This window comes from Zingiber officinale, chromosome 4B (genome assembly GCF_018446385.1).
Source record: "Zingiber officinale cultivar Zhangliang chromosome 4B, Zo_v1.1, whole genome shotgun sequence".
NCBI lineage: Eukaryota > Viridiplantae > Streptophyta > Magnoliopsida > Zingiberales > Zingiberaceae > Zingiber > Zingiber officinale.
Genome location: NC_055993.1, coordinates 140,356,477 through 140,359,696, shown reverse-complemented (window position 1 = coordinate 140,359,696; position 3,220 = coordinate 140,356,477).

The window sequence follows — 3,220 nt, the reverse complement described above, 5'->3', positions numbered from 1 at the left end:
TATGGCAGGTCGCCATTCCAACCCAATTGAAAAAGCAGCTGCTGGTGGCACATGGGCGGATGCAAGGCCTCGCATTTCCAAGTGATTGGAGGACACTATTATAGAATTCCTCCGTTCGGGCACCACACCATCCGAGGAAGCCTGGCTCCTCGGAAGAAGAGCCGGTCGGTTTACACTCATCGGAGATCGACTTTACAAGAAAGCTTTCTCGCGCCTTTGCTGAAATGTGTAGCTCGGAGGACTCGACACATCCTCCGGAGGTACATCAGGATCATCACGGGTCATCGGGGCGGGGCCTCATTGGCGAAGATCCTCTTGGCAGGATACTTTTGGCCAACTTTACAAGCAGATCTGCTCGGGCGGTATCTACATGCCTTTCATGCGGAAGTATCACTGACTTCTCCCACCGTGAAGGAGATGAAGGCATCAACCATTTCTGCGTTTGATCAATAGGGAATGGATATTGTGGGTCCATTTCCGATGGCGGCCGAGGAAATTTACTAGTGGCGGTGGACTATTTCTCCAAGTGGGTGGGGGCGCAAAGATCATTGAACAAATGGTTAAAAATTCATCGGCAACACATCATTTATCGGTTCGGCATCCCTCGCCGACTAGTGTCCAGGCAGGCGGCGGTTCCGCGGGAAGATGTTAGAATTGGTGCAAAGCTACGGCATTGAGCAACATTTCACGTCCGTGCCTATCCTCGAGCAGCGGTCGGCGAAGTCGCCAGGAAATCCTTAAGTGATTACCTGCGCTCGGCTCGACCATTTGGGAGGAGTTGGATAAGTGCGGCGTCTTGTGGGCCATCGACAGACAGCCGAAGGAACCCACACCGTTCCATTTGGTGTATGGCGGTGAGCGATCATTCAGTGGAAGTGGCGTCGAGTCTACGGGTCAATTATACGATGAAAACCTTGCCGTCGGAGAAACATGGAGTTGGATCTGGTAGGCGAGGCGAGCTAAAACATCCGTTCGGTGATGGCATCTGGTCAGTGGATGAAGCAAAACTAGCCGGTAGCGTAATTCCGGATCGTTCAAGTCGGCGATCTTATGCGGAAGAAAGTCAGCGGTCGGAGATGTCAAGCTTGAAGCTCCATGGCGGGCCCTTTGAAATCATCAGCTCAGCTCGGGCGTATTATTTGGAAGGCGAGGCGAGACGGCTAGATAGGCCTTGGGCGCGAACCACCTCCGACCTTATCGGCGGGGTGAAAGGTGTATCCTTTGTAAATCACCGTGTATTTTATTTTTCGACTAAATACTTGAAATGAGATGAAGAGTCGAAAAAGCGAATATAAGGCATTATCATGGGCAAGACCAGAGTTCGGTAAATTACATATAACAAGCGTTCGTTATTACTGGCGAGGCACAGGCAGCTCGGTGGAGGTAAATGGGTCGAACAGCTCGAGGATCGAAAACGGTACCTTAGACGGAGGTAAATTATCAGACCAAAATGCTCGTATGCAATGGACACAGGCCGTTCGGCCGAGTCGTTCTCAGGTGGGTGAAAGGGGCATATGGGTTATCAGGCGGCGGCATGAAGGCCCCAGTGGATTATATTGGCAAATGACCGTGTTGTTGAGATGGGCACAAAGGCATCAGCGAGATAAGTTATGAAGGCGAGGTCGCTTGACGGTAAGGAGTTAGCCTCGGCAAGCGAGCACCGTCGTTAAAAATCGAGCGTGGTAGGCTATAAATAACCCGGCGGCGAAACGTCGTTAAAATCGAGGCAGACGTCATAAATAATCCAGTGGAAAGCCGATGAGCACCGTCGTTAAAATCGAAACCCATGAGTAGGCTATAAATAACGTGAAGCGCAAAGTCGTTAAAAATCGAGAGGTAAATCATAAATAATCCGGCGGAAGCGAGAACCGTCGTTAAAATCGAGGCGCCCAACTATAAATAACAGCGTCGACGAAGCATAATCGTTAAAATCGAGCAGCAAATAAGCTATAAATAACCCGGCGTAACGCAGTCGTTAAAATCGAGGCCCGGGCCACTATAAATAACCGCCGGCCAAGCACCGTCGTTAAAATCGAAATGTGGGTGGCTATAAATAACTATGAGCGAGCAAGTGGTTAAAATCGAGGCAGTGCGTCATAAATAATCAGAAATGTGAAGCCAGCACAGTGGTTAAAATCGAGAACGGGCGTCATAAATAATCAGAAGCGTAGGCGAACACCGTCGTTAAAGATCGAGGCCACGCGGCTATAAAATAAATGTGGCAAGTGTCGTTAAAGATCGAGTAAATGGCTATAAATAATGGCCAAACCAGCACAAAGTCGTTAAAATCGAAATCCATGGGCACCTTTATAAATAACCGTGGCAAGCACGCAAATCGTTAAAATCGAGACAAGCGGTATAAATAATCCGGCGGAAGCCGCGAGCAAATCGTTAAAATCGAGGGCAGCCGGATGCATAAATAATCGGCGTGAGCCGATCGTTAAAGATCGGAAAAGCCAGCGGAGTATAAATAGCCATTGGAAGATGGGTAAAAATCGAGGGCAGCAGGCGTGCATAAATAATCAGGAGGAAGCGAGCAAAAATCGTTAAAATCGAGAGGCAGGCGTCATAAATAATCGAGGAGCCGGCGAGCACCGTCGTTAAAAATCGAGCTAGTGGGTGATTATAAATATACAGCGGAAGAGCGGATATTGGAGTAGAAATGAACTATAAATATTAAAGCATTCGAGGCCGAAGAGGTTGGTCCTGACACTCGTCTGTTGACTCCATAAGCGGGATATATCTGAAAGGAGTAGAACTCCTTTCGCACTTTATAAATGAGCAAGCCGGTCGGACGCGTGAGGAAAAGCTTAAAACACAGTGGCGAAAATTTTACAAGCATTAATGTTAAGCAAGCGGAAGAATATTATGGACAATGAGTAAGAAGGCGGAAAAAGGACATCGTTTCATTTGAAAGAAATTATATGCGAGCACGTCTGAAAAATTTCACATCCATGAGCGGAAGTACAAAAGTGCTTGAATAACCCACATCCTCCGGATCCTCAAAATTAAAAAGATATGGGATATAAATCGATCATGGCCTTGATTCGGGAGGGAATGCTCGGTCGTGGGAAGATGCCCCCCCTTCTTGAAGTGCGCCGTGGTGACCTTCGCCTCGAGGAAGGTTGAGGAGACATTGCCACCAAACTTTCGCCAAATAAGCTGCGAGGCGGATGTATTCTTAGGCAGCTGCGGCTGGGCGACTCGGCTCTCCCTCCTT